The sequence below is a fragment of the Rhinolophus sinicus genome, linkage group LG03, assembly GCF_036562045.2.
Source record: "Rhinolophus sinicus isolate RSC01 linkage group LG03, ASM3656204v1, whole genome shotgun sequence".
Taxonomy (NCBI): Eukaryota; Metazoa; Chordata; class Mammalia; order Chiroptera; family Rhinolophidae; genus Rhinolophus; species Rhinolophus sinicus.
The window spans coordinates 79094740-79115441 of NC_133753.1; the positions used below are offsets into that span (position 1 = coordinate 79094740).

General features: G+C 36.9%; 1 protein-coding gene across 3 annotated transcripts in view; it reads left to right on the plus strand.

The window, feature by feature from the left end:
- Positions 1-20702, plus strand: part of NUBPL (NUBP iron-sulfur cluster assembly factor, mitochondrial) — a 196146-nt gene that overhangs the window by 105180 nt on the left and 70264 nt on the right. The gene's annotated exons all lie outside the window — the stretch shown is intronic.

Genomic DNA, 20702 nt, shown 5'->3' on the forward strand with positions numbered 1-20702 from the left:
AACTTTTTTTCAGATTCATTGTACAGCATACAGGCAAAGGTAATCAGACATAGAAAGACAAAAGATGCCATGAGTAAGAACTAGTATATACAATAGATAATAGAAATAGACTCAGTGAAGATAAGATACTAGAGTTATTAGATATAGACTGTAAACAACTAGGCTTTCTATGTTTAAAGAAATAATGCTGAGAGTGCAAATTCAGCCAAGAACTGGAACTAGAGAAAAATCATCTAGCAGATTTAAAAAAGAACCAGATAATTCTAAAACTGAAAAATATACTTTTTAAAACTTAGTTATTAAGTTTAATATCAGATTAGATACAACTGAAAAGAGAATTAGTGAACCAGAAGATAGGGTAGAAGAAACAATCCAGAATGCAATGTGGAATGTTAAAAAGCAGGAAAATCCAAAGAAGAGGGTAAGAGACATAGGCATTCGATGCAAAGAACTAGAAATCAAGAGAGCTAGTTTGAATTCCAAATTCTTCTTTTTTTAAAACTTTTATTTATTTGAAGTGTGTTTTTCCAGATTCTTATATAATAAATTTGAGTTTGACACATTACTCTTTTTGTGCCTCTGGGTTTTATCATCACTTCTAAAGTGGATATTGTTATGTTAACATTAATTTTTACTTACTTAGCTTCATCCATAGATTACCCAGTTTTTTTATTATAACTTCGCCCTTCTTCCATTCAATCATTTAATGAAAATATTTAGTAAGTACTATTTGTCAGATCCTAAGGTGCCAGGAATGGATACAAAGAACTTTGCTTGTGAGAAGCTCAAAGACTGCTGTCAAATGTCAGCTTATAATTGGACAGCTGAGAGACTGAATTCCTGGAATGCCGTGTGCTCTCAAAGCCTTTAGTCAAATAGTCAGCACTGTGTCAACTATCCACTGTTGCAGATAACATTCAGGAATAACACCGCCTCCTTTTCTAGCCTTTCTCAGAAAAGAGCAACTCCAGAGTTTATTCTGAATTTTATCCACAACTCAGTCAAATTTATAATATGAGCTAAGAATGGAGTTTGGAATTCAAGCCCACTCCACATTTCTAATTCGTGTTGAAAAGAAGCTGGACTGAGGTTCTGGTTCTGTTACTGCCTAAGCTGACTTTACTTCTTCTTCCTTCAACTTTCGCAATTTCAAAAGTAGGTAGTTAGACCCTGACTGAGCAACTCATTTAACTATTCTATATTTCAGATACTTTTTATCAAAAACAGAGACAGTGCCTTCTTTATATTCTCACAAAGCTTTATGGTCATGTGCCGCTTAGTAATGCTTCAGTCAACAATAGATTGCATATATGACGGTGGTCCCTTAAGACCTTGAATTTCCTGTAAGACATGGAAAGATATGTGGTTTAGGAGGAATTTTTTTCTCTGATGCGAGCAATATTTGTGGGACTTGGCAATAGAGTCCCTGTCACTCACAGCACCTCAATTTTGAGTGCACAGATTACATCCCAATCAATATTTGCAGCTCACAGGAGCCTTTCCCCTGTGCCACATATCCAGAGGGCGCTATAGCCCTCCCAGATCTAGCCTTATGGTCTTCAGAGTACATTGGTGTACATTCTTTGCTGAGGGCCTAAGTAAGATCCTGTACAAGGACACAGGTCCACAGGAGCTCCCATAATAAGTATTAAGTGTCACTGTCACTCTAGTAAAAAACTTTCTGTGTAGTTTGGAGCCAGCCTGTGCCTGTACTTAGGATATATTTTCAGGTTGTAATGATGTAAAGCGTAGGTAAGTTTTATTTCTTCCATCTGTTCAATGGCAGAAAGAGCCATTTGTACTGGGTATTGTCAGTGGAACCAAAAACAAATTTCTGTAGTCAAAATACTGAGTCCTGAAGTTCCACACCCTCTCTGTGTTAAGCACCCTCTTTTAAAAAATGAATACCACAAAGTTCCTTAATCGGACCTCTGCTCCAACATGCAATAGCCGAAACCACATTGCCATGGCAATCCCCTGTATTCCTTTTTCTCTCCATCTTGATGTCTTATTCCTCCTGAGCCCAGGCCACCTTTCACTCCCTCCTGGCAGTCACCTCCTGCTGTGGTGATCTATGCCTTACCCAGCCAGTTTCTTCTCGATATTTCCAATCAGTCCAACCCATGTCCCTGTTCATGGAGCAACACTGACAGCTTTGATGTTCTATTTCTGACACTGTAGGGAGAAAGCTTGCTTTGTACCTGAGTCCGGGTTTTACTTTGTTCGTTGGTTTGTTTTATTTTAGATTCTACATATAAGTGAAATTGTGTAGTATTTCACAAATCTTTCTCTGGCTTATTTCACTTAGCATAATACCCTCAAGGTCCATCTATGTTGTCACAAATGACAAGATTTTATTCTTTTTATTGTCAAGTAGTATTCCATTGTGTATATACAGTTGATCCTTGAACAACGTGGGTGCTAGGGGTGTTGATCCCCTGTGCAGTTGAAAATCTGCATATAACTTTTGACTCTGCAGAAACTTAACTACAGTCTACCTTCACCGTCCATGGATTCACAACCGTGGATTAAAAAAGTTGACCCTTGAACAACCCTGGTTTGAACTACTTGGCTCTACTTATGTGTAGAAATCTACATGTTCTTTATCCATTCATCCATTGATGGACATTTAGGTTGTTTCCATATCTTGGCTATTGTAAATAATGATGCAGTGATCATTGGGGTACATATCTTTTCAAATTAGTATTTTTATTTTCTCTGGATAGATACCCAGAAATGGAATTGTTGGATCACATGTAGTTCATTTGTAATTTTTTTAGGAACCTGCATACTGTTTTTCATAGTGGTTGCACCAATTTACAATCCCACTAATAGTGCATGAGGGCTTCCTTTTCTCCATATCCTCACCAACACTTGATATTTGTTATCTTTTTGATAATAGCCAGTCTGACAGGTACGAGGTGATATCTCATTGTGGTTTTGATTTGCATTTTCCTGATGATTAGTGATGTTGAGCATTTTTTCATGTGCCTGTTGGCCATCTGTATGTCCTCTTTGGAGAAATGTCTATTTAGGTCCTCTGCCCATTTTTAAATTGGATTGTTTAGGTGTTTGCTGTTGAGTTGTATGAATTCTTTATATATTTTGGATATTAAGTCCTTATTGGATATATGATTTGGAAATATCTTCTCCCATTCAGTAGGTCGCATTTTGTTTTGTTTATGGTTTCTTTAACTGTACTGAAGCTTTTTAGTTTGATGCAGTCCCACTTGCTTATTTTTGCTTTTGTTGCCCTTGCCTTTGGAGTCAGATCCAAAAAACACCACTAAGATTGAGGAACTTACTGTCTATGTTTTCTTCTAGGTGTTCTGTGGTTTCAGGTCTTACACTGAAGTCTTTAATCTGTTTTGTGTTAAGTTTTGTGTAGGGTGTAAGATACTGGTCCAGTTTCATTCTTTTGCATGTAGCTGTTCAGTTTTCCCAACACCATTTATTGAATAGACTGTCCTTTCCCCATTGTATATTCTTACCTAATTTATCATAAATTAATTGACTGAATAAGCATGGGTTTACTTCTTGGCCCTCTGTTCTGTTTTATTGACTTACATATCTGTTTTTCTGCCAATACCATACTGTTGTGACCACTACAGCTTTGAGTATAGTTTGAAATCAGGGAATGTGGTACCTTCGAGTTTGTTCTTCTTTTTCAAGATTGCTTTGGCTTCTGGGAGTCTTTTGTGGTTCCATTCAAATTTTAGAATTATTTGTTCTAGTTCCGTGAAAAAATGCCATTGGAATTGGAATTTTGGTAGGGCTTTTGTTGAATTTTTACATTGCTTTGGGTAGTATGAACATTTTAACAATATTCTTCCAATCCATGAACACAGAATATCTATTTATTTGTTGTCTTCAATTTCTTTCATCAATATTTATAGTTTTCAGTGTACAGCTCTGCCATCTCCTTGGGTAAAATTATTCTTAAGTGTATTTATATGCTATTGTGCATGGATTTGTTTTTTAAAAAATATTTTTTCAATAGTTTGTTGCTCATGTATAGATATCAACTGATTTTTCTATCTTGGCTTTGTATCATGCAATTTTACTAAATTTGTTGATTAGTTTTAACAGTTTTTTGGTGAAGTCTTTAGGGTTTTTTATGTATAATATCATATCATCTGCAAGCAGAGACAATTTTACTTCTTCGTTTCTGAATTGGGTGCCTTTTATTTCTTTTTCTTGCCTGATTGCTCTGGCCAGGCCTTCCAGTACTATGTTGAATAAAAGTGTGGAGAGTGGACACCCTTATCTTATCCCTGATAGTAGAGGAAAAGCTTTCAGCTTTTCACGATTGAGTTTGATGTTAACTGTGGACTTATAATATATGGTCTATATGTTGAGGTACATTTCTTCTATACCCAGTTTGTTGGGAATTTTTATCATGAATGAATGTTAAATTTTGTCAAATGTTTTTTCTGCATCTATCGAGATGATCATATGATTTTTATCCTTCATTTTGTTAATGTGGTATATCATAATGATTGATTGTATATTGAACCATCCTTGCATCCCAGTAATAAATCCCACTTGATTGTGGGGTATGATTTTTTTTTTTTTTTAATGTACGGTTGAATTTGCTTTACTAATGTTTTGTTGAGGACTTTTACATCTATGTTCATCAGGAATACAGGCCTGTAATTTTCTTTTCCGGTAGTGTTCTTGTCTGGCTTTGGTATCAGGGTAGTGCTGGCTTCATAAAATGAGTTTGACAGTGTTCCCTTGTCTTCTATTTTTTTAGAAGAGGTTGAGATTGACAATAATTCTCTTTTAAATGTTTGGTAGAATTTATCAGTGAAACCATTTGGTTCTGGACTTTTCTTTTTTGGGAGGTTTTTGATGACTGATTCAATTTTCTTATTTGTATTTGGTCTATTCATAATTTATTTTCATGATTCAGACATGGTAGGTTATACAACTGTTTCTAGGAATTTATCTATTTCTTTTAGCTTATCTAATCTTGGCATATAATTATTCATAGTAATTACTTATCATCCTTATTATTTCTGTTATCAGTTGTAATGTCTCCTCTTTCATTTCTGATTTTATTTATTTGAATCTTCTCTCTTTTTTTAGTTAGGCAGCTTTGCTTATCTTTTCAAAAACTAGTTCTTAGTTTCATCGATCTTTTCTATTTTCATTCTAATTTCTATTTCATTTATTGTTGCTGTGATCCTTGTTATTCCTTCCTTTTACTATCTTTGGGCTTAATTTGTTATTTTTCTAGTTAGTTGAGGTATAAAGTTAGGTTGTTTATTTTAGATCTTTTTTATTTCCGTAATGTACTCATTTATCATTATAAACTTTACTTTTTAAACTGCCTTTGCTGACCCCATGAGTTTTGTATGTTTATTTCCATTTTCATTTGTTTCAAAATATATTTTTATTTCCTTTTTGATTTCCTTTGACCCAATGATTGTTCAGGAGCATATTGTTTAATCTCCACATATTGGTGAACTTTCCAGTTTTCCTCTGGTAATTGATTCTAGTTTTATACCCTAGTGTTTGGAAAAGATACTTGACATACTCTCCATCTTCTTAAGTTTGTTAAGACTTATTTAGTGGCCTAACATATGATCTATACTGGAGAATGTTCCATGTGCAGCAGAGAAGAATGTGTATTTTGCTTCTGTTGGATGGAATGTCTGTATATGTCAGGTCCTTCAGATCTAATTTGTAGTTTAACTTTAGTGTTTCCTTATTGATTTTCTGTCTAGATGATCTACCCATTTTTGAAAGTGAAGTGTTGAAGTCTCCTGCTATTACTGTATTGCTGTCTATTTTTCCCATCAAATCTGTTAATGTTTGCTTTATATATGTATTTTGGTGCTTCAGTGTTGGGTGCATGAATATTTAGTTGTTATAATCTCTTGATGAGTTGATCCCTTTATCATTATATAATGACTTTCTTTGTCTTTTGTTACAGTTTTTTGGCTTAAGGTCTATTTTGTCTCATATGAATATAGCTACCACTGCTTTCTTTTACTTTCCATTTGCATTGAGTATCTTTTCCCATCCCTTCACTTTCAATTTTGCTCCTTAAAGCTGAAGTGTGTCTCTTGTAGGTAGCATACAGTGAGGTCTTATTTTTTAAATTCATTCAGTCATTCTTTGTCTTTTGATTGGAGAGTTTAGTCCATTTATATTTAAAGTAATTATTGATAGATATGTATTTATTTCTATTTTGTTAATTGTTTTCTGGCTGTTTGTAATTTCTTTGTTACGTTCTTCTTCTCTTGTTCTCTTCCTTTGTGATTAGATGATTTTCTATAGTGGTATGCTTAGTTTAGTTTTTCTTTATTTTTTGTGTATCTACTTTAGAATTTTTTTGTGTGTGATTACCTTGATGCTTACATAAAACATATTTATAGGTCTATTTTAAGCTGATAATAACTTAACTTTGAATGTATACAAAAGCTCTATATTTTTATACTTTCCCCCACATTTTGTGTTTTTGATATCACAATTTACATCTCTTTATATTGTGTATCCATTAACAAATTATTAAAGTTATAGTTAATTTTAATACTTTAGTCCTTTAATTTTTGTATTAGAGGTATAAATGGTTCACCCCCACTATTACAATATTAGAGAATTCTGAATTTAATTATATGTTTACCTTTACCAATAAGATTTAAACTTTGATGTATTTTCATGTTACTAATTATTGTCCTTTCATTTTATCTTGAAGAACTCCCTGACACAGTTCTTGTAAGGCTGATCTAGTAGTAATGAATTCCTTCAGCTTTTGTTTGTCTGAAAAACTCTTTGTCTCTCATTCTGAAGGACAACTTGGCCACGCAGCATATTCTTTCTTGGTTAGCAGTTGTTTTTCCTCACTGCTTTGAATATATAATCCTACGCCCTTCTGACTCGTAAAGTTTCTTCTGAAAAGTCTTAAGGGGGTTCCCTTGTATGTAACAAGCTGCTTTTCTTTCGAGGCCTTTAAGGTTCTCTTTTTGTCTTTAACTTTTCACAATTTAATTATAATGTGTCTTTGTGGTTCTCTGGTTTCTTATTTGGTGTTCTTTGGGATTCCTGGATCTGAATGTCTGTTTCTCCCAGGTGAGAGAATTTTATACCCAAATTTCTTTGAAAAACGTTTCTACCCCTTTCTCTTTCTCTTCTTCTGGGAGCCCTATAATGCATATGTTGGTCATTTTATGGTGTCCTATATGCCACTAAAACTATCTTTACTTTTTCATTCTTTTTTGTTTTTGCTCCTCTGATTGGATGAATTACACTGTCCTTTTGCTGATCTTTTGCTCCACTTCATCTAGTCTGCTGTGGAAGCACTATATTGAGTTATTTTATTCTGGTCTATTATTTCTGTTTGGTACTTTTTCATATTTTCTGTCTCTTTTTAAAATTCTTAGTTTGTTCGTGCATTGCTCTCCTGACCATAGTGAGCATATTGATGACCATTGTTTTGAATTCTTGATTGGTGAATCACTTCTCTCCATTTCTTTAAGATCATTTTCTGGAGTTTTATCTTGTTTTTCTCTTCTCTTCTCTTCTCTTCTCTTCTCTTCTCTTCTCTTCTCTTCTCTTCTCTTCTCTCTCTTCTCTTTTCTTTCTTTTTTTCCTCTATGTGTTGGTTTGTGCACATCAGATAAAAAGCCACATCTACCAGACTTGACAGACTAGTTTTGTGTAGGGGATGAACCCCATCAATCAGCCTGGCCCAAACTCCTGGTTGCCTCTGTAATCTTTGTGATTGTCCAAGCTGCCATCTTTGTTGTTAGTGGCTCCCAGTAGTTGAGGGTGTGCCAAGACCCATCAATGTCCCAAAGGGAGGATTGCAGTCAGCACCTAGATGGAGGCTGATTAGAAGCCAGGCCCTCTGGCAGCAGCTAGAAAGTATGTAGTTAAGCCCCTTTCAGGGAGAAACTGGGAGATGGACTTTTTTCCCACCTCCCTCTTTGCTGAACCTGGGTGTATAGCTTTGTGTGTGGAAGGACTGCTTCTGAACCCTTTTAGAAACTGCTTATTTGTTCACTATAAAGAGTCCCCCCACAGTGGCACTTGTGAATACAAGCCCTGTTTGCCACAGGCGCCAGATGTTTTGGGGGTTTGTCCCTTAAGCAGCAGCCATAAAAGCAGGGGCACTAGACATGTATACATGCTCCTTCCAAAGAGATGCTGGTGATCTGGTTTTATTGTTGGATTGCAACAGAGGGAAAAGTAAGGGGAAGGGCCCACTGCCTCCCCCAGGTTCTGGAGAGGATTGCAACTGGCTTCTAGATTATTGCTAATTAGAAGCTGGACCCTCAGGCAGCAGCTTGTAAAGTATGCAGTCAAACCCCTTCCATTGTAAGATTGGAAGATGGATGTTTTTACATCTTCCCTGTGCACTGAGGGTGGCTAGCTGCTGCAAATGCTCATGGGAAGAACTGCTGCTTTTGTTTGTTAGTCTTGGGTGATATGTGATTCCAATCCCAATTGGTTACCAAAGTCAGGTGGTCTGGGGGCCTGTGCTTGTGAAGAAGCCGCAAAACCCACAATGCTATATGTACAGTCCACTTTGCTCCTCAGGCAGAAGCTGGGAGTTGGGGGTTCTCTCCCCGTTGTTTGGCATTGTACTAGGGGTGTTTATAGTGAGAGTGTCTCAGCATTTCCTACCTGTTTCAATGTGGGCATTTTCTCATTCATCCAATGTGTAGGAGTCATTCAGCTACTTTCTGGATTTCACTTGGAGGGAATTACTTTGTGCGTAGCTAGCTGTACATTCAGTGTGACCATGGGAGGAGGGGACTTCAGAAGCCTCCTACTGTGTGTTGCCTTCTTGCTCTTCCTCAGTTTGTTCTTTTTTGTTCCTATATAGTATTCCATTGCATCATACACTAAAATACATACTTGCTCCTGTTGTTATTTGGGTTGTTTCTAATTTGGAGCTATTATGGATAATGCTGCTATAAAATTCTTGCATATGCTTTATGGTATACAGATGCATTCATTTCTTTTTGGTGTGTACCTAGAAGTGGGATTGCCGGATTTTGGATTAAGTGTATATTTAGTTTTAGTTTTTTCTGCCAAGAAATTTTACAGAGTGATTGTACCAATTTAATCTCCAACCAGTAACATAGAGCAGCTCTAGTTGTTCCACATCCTTCTCAACACTTGGTATGGTCTCACTCTGCGATTCTGTTGGGTATGTTGTGGTATCTCATTGTGGTTTTAATATACATTTCTCTGTTGAGTAATGCTAATTGCCTATTTGGATATCTGTCTTTGTGAAGTGCTTGTTCATGTTTTTCGTCCATTTTTTAAATTGCATTGTTTGTCTTTTTCTTAGTGATTTATAGGAATTCATTATATATTTTGCACATGAGCCCTTTGTCACATGTGTTGCAAATATCATCTCTTAATCTGGGGCTTGTATTTTTACTCCCTCAGTGGTATCTTTTGATATAAAATGTTCTTTGTTTTAATTAGGTCAGGCTTATCAATTTTTTTTCTTTTAGATTTATATGTATTATTTAAAAAATCTTTCCCTACCCTACTCCCCAAAAAATTCCCCTGTATTTTCTTCTAGAAACTTAATTAATTCAACTTTCACATTTCGGTCTATTATCCTTCTCAAATTAATTTTTAAAATTGTTTGAAATAAGGGTCAACATTACTTATATTTTCCATACAGATATCCTGTTGTTCCAACACTTAATTACTATAGTATAATACCTTGGTTGTAAATCACACAGGGCATATGTATGATCACTGCCCTAATCTTTGACAATGTTCTCTGTAAGCGTTCTACTTATACATCATTTCATCAGGGTATGTTCAGCACTCATTAAATTATCCTGTTCAGGCTAGTTGTTCTTAATAGTTGAATTACTTCTTTCTTTCATTATAAAAAGAGTATAGGCAATTTGAACTCATAACCCTTTCATCTCTGACTTTTTAGTTTATTCTTTCCTTGAAAATGCTCTTCATTTTTCATTTACAAGCTCACTTATTACTTAAGAAATAAAGGTAATAGTTCAGTGCTGGACTACTGTAAGTTTTGCATGATTACATTGATATGTAAACACTTGAGAATTTGGGTGCTTTTAAATTTTCAGTAACCAACTTTAAAAATATCTATCATCACTGTAATAACTTGCATATTCTGAACAAGGTATTTAATATATTTTGTTTCACCTAAATTACTTTGACTTGTTTACTTGCAGGCTGTATCAACAAATGCAATGGGAGCTTTGTCAATTACTCAGGAAAGAAAATAATTTGAAAGTCAAATTATTTGGAGGGCTGAGATAAGAGGTGACAAAGTACGCGGGTTGTTCAATCATTGGGAATTTCTTCACCAGAGGCTACAACCTTACAGAGCTATAATTGGTGATTTTGTCATGTGACCTTTTCTTTTTTATAAACTAAATGCTGTGCATCTGGATCTTGATTCATTGGTGTGGGGGAGGTGCTCAACCAGCTAGCTCCTCTTCGTTCCATTCTTCTTTTGTTTTGTACTATGTTATTTAGTATGTTCCCAGGTGCTTTGAGGAATCAATTCAAATGTTACCTTTCCATACATTTTCTTACTCCCAAGAAAACAGTGGTAATGCAGATAGTCCAAGGCAGGAATGTGTCACCTAATGTCTGAGGAAAAGAATTATCTTCAAATTGGAAGATCTCTGGTAGGACTTAAAGCACTTTTTAGTCGATCAGTTGATTAGCAATGAGGTTTTTTATTTGCCATGTGAACAAATGTCTTAAAATGAGCAAGGCTTCCCAATTTTTCTGTTTCGTTGGAACCATTCTAATAGTGATTTGTAAATAGATACTTTTCAAAATTATGTTTTGTTGAGTAGCTCTGTCCATTCCCTCTCTCATAAACTAGGACTTCAGGGAAAAAAGGGGGGCAAGTCTGTTATATAACATGTGATAATTTATGTTCAGTTTCAAAATTTTGGAGGTGAGGCAAACAATATTTCTGTCATATGTGGAGCTGATATGTTAATAAGATTGGATAGACATACATAGAGTTTTTGAAAATAATAAGTTGGTCAGTCAATTAGGTTAGAGAATGTTGTATGTGAATGTGGATATATGTGTGTATGTATATATATGAATACTTTTGTGAGTTGATTTTTAAAATATCCCATAGCTTTACAAAAAATTGGAGGCAACCTAAAATAAAAAATAATCCCCCTTCCTCCAAAAAGCAAAGCCTAAGACAGAACATAAGGCTGAAGAAATGTAGAGCAAGGTGATAGGAAATTATATCAAAATACTAAAATAGTAGATGTGATCCTTGTTTACTCTGAATTCTCAAGCTCTAGAGATACTCTTAGAATTTGCCTAATTCTCCACTGACACTGATATCAATGTTCCTTAACCATTGTACAAAAAATCCTCACTTCTCTTGCAAAGCTTAAGCTCATCCACTTTCTACCTTTGTCTTTTCTATTATCTATTGACTATATACTTATATCTATTAAGCTCACAATCTTGACTTTGTCCACAAATCACCCAGAGATTTTGTTAAAATGCAGATTCTGATTTAGTAAGCCTGGGGTGGGGCCTTAGATTTTGCTTTCTTAAAAAGGTCCTATGAGATGCTATTAGCCCTCATCGTAAGTACCACCAAAGTACCGTCCTCAATACTTATCAAGAGCTTTGGCAGCTGGTTTGTAGTCTTCCCACATTGACGTCTGCCATCATCCTGGGTCATCTCTCTTAATTCCTCCATCTCAATTTCTATAAATTGTATTTTGATTCCATTGCCTTCCAACAATTCCTTCACATAGTCTCACCTAGATTTTGTTATTGTTAGAACTTTCGTACCTTTTAAATCTTACATTTCAGGGTCCTCTTCTGACTTGAACCTTCTAGCTTTCTCACTCCCTCATTTAATGGAATTTGCTCTCTGTTTAACCTCATTGAGACTTCCAGATCCTGGCATCCTTACTTTCCCTGAGTCCATCAGTTCCCTACTTACAGTATATCCATTGCTGAACCTCAAGTTCATCATGACCCTTTAAATGGCGTTCTCGCCGTTGTTGTCCGTGTGTTATGGATGCCCATCCTTATATCACAGTTGCAGTTCAGCTTCTCCATTCCCATGGTCAGGTTGCTGAATATACCAGGAGGAAATTACATAATTGTTCAGATTGGTGCCATTTTTAATTTATGGTACCCATTTTTATCTGGGCTCTTAATGCTGCTTTTTTCTGACCCAAAGATTTCCTGGATGAGGAAGCCTTTGTTTCTTTTTTTGCTTGAGTCTGCCAAGTTTAGAGACAAGCTACCTTTGCAGAACTGGGAAAGCATTTTTGTGAGAGTCCATTTAGAAATAAGGATGACATTTTCCTGACTTTGTTTAGTGTGTCACTGTATTTAAAATGTGAAAGAACCCGAACTCCTTAAGTGCCTCTGTGATCCTGGTGCTTAGAACGCCCAGAGGGTTAAGAGTTAGAATGGCAGAAAATTCTTAGTTTCCCCCACCCCCTTCAACACATGCCTGAGTATCTACGCCAGTTCTCAATTCCTTGTGCCTTTTCCTGTTCAAAGCTCTATTTTTGTTATTCATCATAATTCCATTTCTTCTTGGTTTCTCCAAGATCTTCTAGTGGTTGATAACCTCTCTTCCTTACTTTGACATGAATGTTAGGTCAGCTGTGGGCATGGTCAAAGAGGCCAGGAGCCAAGTCGTACCCCTCTGCCAAGTCAGACCCCTCCTCCCTGGCGTTTCCCAGAAAAGTCAGCAGACCGCTGGTGCGATGAACAGCTCCGGATGCAGCCGCTCGTGCCCAATCTGCTCTGGGGGGGCCTGCTCATCTGCCACCTCACTCAGCCAACCCCCACCCCCAAAATCGCATATATGCCTCCCTCGCTCTGCCCTGGGCGCGACTTCACCGGCCCCGTCTGCGGACGGGTGAACCTCGCCCGGGGTCGCAGATTAAAGCCCTCACCTTTCTCTACCCGCCTGACTCTCTTAGCCTCATTATCTCGCCCAAGCCTTACAGTGAAGAAGGGGAAAAAAGGTACAAGGAGGAAAAGTAGGAAAAGTCATTGTCTTAAGTTTAATAAGATTACATTCTCTAAGTGAGAATCACTGAATGCAGAAGGCCTTCTCATTCTGAAATCTAATTTGCACATTTTACTGATTATAGTAATATCTCCATGTCATGAAGGAATTGTTACTCTCTACTCATTTAAAGTAATTAGGGTGACATTCTAACCAAGTCCTTAGAAACTGTATTACACTAATTCTTACAGTTAATTGTAGGACTAAACAGTATTTTTGAGAGGAGGTCAAAGAAATAGCAACCAGAAAGCTTAAGGGAATGAAAAATATGGTCAAGCTAGACCATAACTCTGTGTCTCACCTAACCCTGGTTAAGGCTGATATATTAAAAGGTTGATGAGGAAACAAACTGTCAGTTATTTATTTTGGGGAAGACTTAATATCTAGATAGGGAGAATGAGAAAGAAGAAACATGGGGAAAATTTTACTACGAGAGAAGCAGTGGGTATGAAATGGAAATGAGGAAAAAAACATGATTTTTTTTATGATGAAGAAGGTAAAGTAGCAAAGGAATTTAAGGCTGTGTAAGAGTCAGCCTTATGTCATATATATGAATATAAAGGGCATATTTTGTATTGCCAATAATATTAATAGATATATTGTCTGAAATTTGTACATTCTGTGTTTAAACATGCAGTTTGGAAATCTTCTGACTGCACTTTTAAATGATATTCAGAATACAGTTTGTCATCTATGAAGGTGTTTGTAATTGATTTGCATTAAAATATTCATGATTATTCTGAGTAAGAAAATACACATAGTATAAAGCACTTAATTATATTTCTTTAAAAATACATGCCAAGAACAGCATTTAAAAGTAAAATAAAATGCAGTACTTAACAATTATATCTCAGAATTCAAAATATTTTATGACTGTACATGGGATAATAGAATTATTTTATATATTTTAATGTACATAATTATGTTGAAGAGCTTATGGGACCTTTTTTAAAAAATTTTTTCAGACATAATAGTTTTTAAGCTTTTGTAAATGAACTCAGACTCCTGTCTTTCAACCCTATCGGTCTAGGATATCTTTTTCTCTAATTATTAAGATATTTGATCTTCATTTGTAATTTTTGGAATTATATTTGTGCTTATCTTATTTTCTTACTTTGTTTTTTAGCTGGCAGAACTGTTTCTTTTACTCCTTCTTAGTACTTCAGTAGAGTCCAATTAACAGGGCCTGTGTTGATGTTGGAAAATGTAACCTAGAGCTATCATTTCCATATTTTAAAAAGGGCCATTCTATCCAGGAACCCAGTTTCTATTAAATAAGCGGTATTTATACACAAATATAGTTGTAAGACCTAATAGAGATCAATAGCATTTGTTCAATTTATATATAAATATAATACATACATGAATGCTTCGTTACGCAGGAGTGATTTGTCATTTTTATCTCACCAGCTAATCTGATACTGTGTAAATGTCTATTATCAAAGACTTGCAAAATTTTTAAATGCAGAAATGATTTGTGACAAATCTGATATTCCTTTTCTGTATGAAACTTTAGGTAACATGACTTTAGAAATTTTGTCATTTATAAAGTAATATAAATTACTTTTGTTGCTATTGATAATATAGTGAGGTTAGTCTCTTTTCTATCCCTTCTCTCTCTTAAACCTTCCATATTCTCTCTCTTACTTTGTAGGGACAGGCAAGAGAAACCCAACAGGACAATTTGAATTATTAGAACTCGCTTGGGAGAATTGAAAATTAGCTTCTAAAAAATGAATTGGAGTTCTTTTCTTCCCCCAAGATTCATTGGTTAATATTAATTAGCTGGTTAATATTTTTGAGCTCTGTTTCTTTTTTTCTGCATCCTGGCTTTTTGTATATCACTTGTATTTGTGATGCTCTATCAGCTGATATGAGAGATTGGTGGTCAGTCTAAGTTAAAATAATACTTATTACTATCCTTAAAATTTGCCCCCCAGCTTATCCTTTGTCAATATATATAGGGAAAAGGTGAGAAAATGAATTACTTAAGAAAAAATAGAAATTAATTTTATCTGGTGTTATTTTTATTTCAGCAAAAAACATTGTTTGTGTAAAAAGATCATAAACAGTGTTTTATTTCTACTTCCTGAAATTTTAAATTATTTTCAGTCAGGATAAAGAAAAAGAAAAACGGTAAATATTGATTTAATTTCATCCACATCATTACCTAGATGATTTTGTTTCCTAACTCTGCTCCTCCTTTAGCGATTCCCATAAACCAAATGGCTTAGGCCAAAATTCTAGGACACATTCTTGATTTCTTTCTTTCCCTTACTCTCTACTGTGTTTCCCTGAAAATAAGACCGGGTCTTACATTAAGTTTTGCTCCAAAAGACACATTAGGGTTTATGTTCAGGGGATGTCCTCCTGGAAAATCGTGCTAGGACTTATTTTCTGGTTAGGTCTTGTTTTCGGGGAAACACGGTATATAAAATCTATCAGCAAGTCCTGTAGACTTTACATTCAAAATATGAGTATATCTTAAATCTGTTTACTTGCCTTCATTTTCTCTACCATCCTGGTACAACCTATCATCATTTACTTAGAATACTGCAAGAGCCTCCTAAGAGGGATCTCTGATTTCACTCTTCCTTCATTACACATCACGATATTCTCCAAACAATATTCTGAATGATCTTTAAAAACTTCCCTGCCTAAAACATCCATGCTAGGCAACCAACTTATTATTTGGAAGACTTGAAAAGAAAGAGAATCAAGTATTTATTCCTTTTTTTTTCTATACTGTTAACCACATAGTTGATGAAGCAAATTTTTCTTTACAGAAGTATTTCAACTGCTTAAATAAAGAAGGAATAACAAAATTGTCGTATCAGCATTTCACAACTCCTAATGAAGTATTGTAATAGATCTAAGGCAGTAATTATCACTGATTGCTAATACATATGTATATATATGCATACAAGGCTGACAATAAAGTTCGCGAACTTGTTGCAGTGATGTTGCTAACCTTTTTTTTTTTGATATCAAAGGGATTATTCATTATGAATTTGCACTAACTGGGCAAACAATTAACTAAGTTTACTATTTGGAAGTGCTGAAAAGGCTGCGTGAAAAAGTTAGGCAACCTGAACTTTTTGCTAACAATTCATGGCTCTTGCATCACGACAATGCACCAGCTCACACGGCACTGTCTGTGAGGGAGTTTTTAACCAGTAAACAAATAAGTGTGTTGGAACACCCTCCCTACTCACCTGATCTGGCCCCCAGTGACTTCTTTCTTTACCTGAAGATAATATTGAAAGGAAGACATTTTGATGACATTCAGGACATCAAGGGTAATACAATGACAGCTCTGATGGCCATTCCAGAAAAAGAGCTCCAGAATTTCTTTGAAGGGTGGACTAGGCACTGGTATTGGTGCATAGCTTCCCAAGGGAAGTACTTCGAAGGTGACTGTAGTGATATTCAGCAATGAGGTATGTAGCACTTTTTCTAGGATGAGTTCGTGATTCTAATTGTCTGACCTAATTATATTAGTTTCAGGTGTACAACATAATAATTAGACATTTATATAACTTACAAAGTGATACCCCCAAAAATCTAGTTCTCATCTGACACCGTACATAATTATTATAATATTACTGACTATTTATGCTGTGCCATACTTTACTTCCCTATGACTATTTTGTAATTACCAATTTGTATTTCTTAATCCCTTCCCCTTTTCACCCATTCCTCCAAGCACTTTCATATCTGGCAGCCATTAAAATGTTCTCTGTATCTATGAGTTTATTTCTATTTTGTTTGCTCATTTATCTTGATTTTAGATTCCACCTGTAAGTGAAATCATATGGCATTTGTCTTTCTCTGACTGACTTAACACGTTCAGCACAGTACCCTCCTGGTCCATCCATATTGTTTCAGATAGCAAGGTTTTCTTCTTCTTTATGGCTGAGCAATATTCTGTTGTGTATATGTACCACCTCTTTTTCTTTCTTTTTTTTAAAGATTTTTTTATTGTGGAAGGGGAACAGGACTTTACTGAGGTACAGTGTGTACTTCCAGGACTTTTTTTTTGTCCAAGTCAAGTTGTTGTCCTTTCAATCTCAGTTGTAGAGGGTGCTGTTCAGCTTCAAGTTGTTGTCCTTTCAGTCTTAGTTGTGGAGGGCACAGCTCAGCTCCAGGTCCAGTTGCATTGCTAGTTGCAGGGGGCGCAGCCCACCATCCCTTGTGGGAGTTGAGCCGGCAACCTTGTGGTTGAGAGGACATGCTCTAACCAACTGAGCCATCCGGGAGCTCAGTGGCAGCTCAGCTCAAGGTGCCATGTTCAATCTTAGTTGCAGCGGCACTGCCCACCATCCCTTGTGGGACTCGAGGAATCGAACTGGCAGACTTGTGGTTGAGAGCCCGTGCTCCAACCAACTGAGCCATCTGGGAGGCAGCTCAGCTCAAGGTGCCATGTTCAATCTTAATTGCAGGGGGCCGAGCCCACGATCCCTGTGGGACTCGAGGAATCGAACTGGCAACCTTGTGGTTAAGAGCCCACTGGCCAATGGGGGAATTGAACTGGCAGCCTTCGGAGTTAAGAGCACGGAGCTGCAACTGCCTGAGCCACTGGGCTGTCCCATATACCACCTCTTCTTTATCCATTCACCCATTGATGGACACCAGGTTGCCTCCATATCTTGACTATTGTAGGTAATGTTGCAATGAACATATGGATGCACATGTCCCTTCAAAGTAGTGTTTTGGGTTTCTTCAAATAAATACTTAGAAGTGTGATTATTGGATCTTTCTTTGTCTCTTGTTATAACCTCTGTTTTAAAGTCTGTTTTGTCTGGTATAAGTATTTTTGCCCACCTTTATTTTGTTTGTTTCCATTTTTATGAAATATCTTTTTCCATCTCTTTACTTTCAGTCTATGTGTGTCTTTCAATCTGAAGTGAGTCTCTTGTAGGCAGCATATGTAAGGGTCTTGTTTTCTTATCCATTCAGCAATGCTGTCTTTTGATTAGAATATTTAATTCATTTACAATGAAAATAATTATTGATAGATATGTAGTTATTGCAGTTTTATTATTCATATATTTTATCTTTCTTTTGCTTAAAGAAGCCCCTCTAACATTTTTTGTAATACTGGTTTGGTGGTGATGAACTCTTTTCACTTTGTCTTGTCTGGGAAGGTCTTTATCTGTCCTTCAATTCTAAATGATAGTTTTGCTGGATAAAGTAATCTTTTGCTGGATAAAGTAATCTTGCTTTTCATTACTTTGAATAGTTTGTGCCAATCCCTTCTGGCCTTCAAAGTTTCTGTTGAGAAATCAGCTGGACCTTCGCCAGGTTTGGGAGGTTTTCCATCATTATTTTTTCAACTAGGTTTTCAATTCCTTGCTGTCTCTTCCTTCTGGTACCCCTATAATGCAAATATTGGTATACTTGATGTTGTCCCAGAGCCCCCTTAAACTATCCTCATTTTTGGGGGTTCCTTTTTTCTTCTTCTTCTTTTTTTGCTGTTCTGATTAGATATTTTATGCTACTTTAACTTCTAAATAGCTGATTCGATCCTCTGCTTCATTTAATCTACTGTTGATTCCCTCTTATGTGTTCCTTATTTCAGTTACTGTATTCTTCATTTATGACTGTTTATTTATGTTTTCTATCTGCATTTTTATGTTTCCTATCTCTTTGTTGGAGTACTCACTGAGTTCATCTACTCTTCCCCTAAGTTCATTGAGCATCCTTATAACCAGTGTTTTGAATTCTACAACTGGTAGATTGCTCGTCTCTATTTTGTTGAGGTCTTTTTGTAGAGCTTTGTTCCATTCTTCTATTTAGGATATGTTTCTTTGCCTCCCCGTTTTGGCTATCTCCCTGTGTTTATTTCTTTCTTCTTTTTTTTTTTTTTTTTTTTGGTATGTATTTTTTTTTAAATTTATTGGGGTGACAATTGTTAGTAAAATTACATAGATTGCAGGTGTACAATTCTGTGTGTTTATTTCTATAGTAGGAATGGCTTTATGTAGTAGGTTTCCTGTGGGGCCCAGTGGGGCAGTTTCCCTGGTCACCTGAGCCAGGTGGGTTCCAGGTGTGCCCCTTGTGTGGGTTGTATGTGCCCTCCTGTTGTAGTTGAGTCTTGGTTGCTCCTTGTGTGTCAATGATGTGTGTGTGTGTGGGGAGGATTGATCCTCAGTATGACTGGTTGTGATGAGTGGCTGTGACTATAGTAGAGGCGCTCATATACAAGGGCTGACCCTATAGAGAAGACTTTGGTTGGCTCTCTGATGCTTGCCTAGTCATGCCTAGACCTTAAGGCATGTCATACTTGGTGGCAGCTGGGTGATGTCTTGGCTCTGTCTGATGCTGCCCACTGAGCAGGTAGGCCCTGCCAACTCCTGGGAAGGTCCTCACTGCAGGCCAAGTTCAGCTGCCCCTTCCTGGGTCATCTGGTATGAACCACAAAGCAATCTGCAGTCTGCAGATAGCCACCACCTGCCTTGGACTTGGAGGTGCCTCAAGAGGCCAAGCCATGAACCAAGGCTGACTGCCATTTGTTTTGGGTTTGGGTCTGCTCAGCAAGAGGTATAGGGCTCGCTGAGTCCAAATGCTAATTGTTTGGGGTTTGTTAGCCTTTGAGAGATTGTAGGAAAGTCTGCAGCATGAGCCAAGACAGACCATTTGTGTGGAAAAGCCACTGGAAGCAGTTTGGATAGGCCCACGAATTGGGTGAGGCGGGGTCTCAGGGAATCATCAAGGTGGGGCGACCAGTATTGGCCAGGTTGTTGGAGACTCAGATATGGCGCTGCCTGTGTCTGCATGCTGCAAAGAGGCGGAGCTCAACAAAGAACTCTGTCAGGGAGAAAGCTGCCTCTGATGTCCTTGCCCTGAGGCCAGAAAATTCACTTCCTTGACATATGTCCCTGGCTCCTTTCAAGCTGCTGTCCCAGTGTTGGAGCTCAGAGCAAGGAGTCCATCAGCAAGTAAGCCTAGTGTGGGTCCTGTAAAAGGAACACCTGGGATTCCAGCCACTCTCTGTCTCATTCAGCCACAATCTCTGCCAGTTTTCACAGCCAGAAGTTATCAGGACTTTTTTCCCCAGCACTGGAACCCTGGGTTGGGGGCCTGGTGTGGGGCTGGGATCCCTCGTTCTTCCGGGGGGACTGACGCAGCCGATATCCCTCCCCATTTTTAACTGCCACACCTGGGTGTGGGACCAGTCCATTCTATGTCTCTGTCCCTCTTACCAGTCTCGAGGTGGCTCCCTCTGTATGTCGTTAGTTGTAGGACTTCCATACAGCTAGACTTCAGACGGTTGTTCTGTAGTTCTGTAGTTTAGTTATAATTTTGATGTCCTGAGAGGAGGCAAGCACAGCATTTACCTACTCTGCCATCTTGACAAGAAATATCTCATTATTAATGTTTTCAAAGACTTGTATGGGAGAAATATCCCTGTAGCAAAGCTTCAGAATGATTTTTTAAAATTCACAAAATGTCAAGTTTTCTCTAACCATTTATTTAAAAATATTTGTATTATGGGTAATTAATGTCACATCTTTCTAAAAGCTGTTTTTCATATCTAAATAAGTAGAGATTACATTTTGTTATATGTGTGATATGAAAATTTGGCAAGCATATCTTGGCTCATGTGAATAATACTGAAAAACTTATAATTATAGCTTCCATCAAGTAGGAACTGAGA